Below are 490 nucleotides of genomic sequence, written 5' to 3' on the forward strand. Positions count from 1 at the left end.
TTTGCTATTTTCTTTTTAAGTTCAAATGAATGTAATGAAGGCTTAGTTATTGTTTCTTTTGGCGGATTTATTGTTCAACTACGGCTGCATTACTGTTTTATCACGGCTGATTTATTGTGCATTAATCACTTTAAAAAGAGGTTCATTTACGTGCATTGCAAAACGTTCAGATTTCTTAGCTTACGTGCAGACATGTAAAACGTCAATTACAAACGAACGAAAAGAGTAATAATTAGCCTCGATATTCTCATATCATTGGCTGAGTTAAAGTAATAATTAGCCTCGATATTTTAAACACGCGCCACCATTAATCGACAACTCAGTCCAATCAAGCAAGTGGAAACGTCCCATTAATAATGAAAGTGGGTGACTGATAATCTTCGTTGTGGTATAAAGAATGATGAGTTAGCTGAGTTACTTTACACTTTACGGCTGAGTTACTTTATACATTACGGCTGCACGGCTGAGTTACTTTACACTTTACAACTGA

This window comes from Brassica oleracea, chromosome C9, assembly GCF_000695525.1.
Source record: "Brassica oleracea var. oleracea cultivar TO1000 chromosome C9, BOL, whole genome shotgun sequence".
NCBI lineage: Eukaryota > Viridiplantae > Streptophyta > Magnoliopsida > Brassicales > Brassicaceae > Brassica > Brassica oleracea.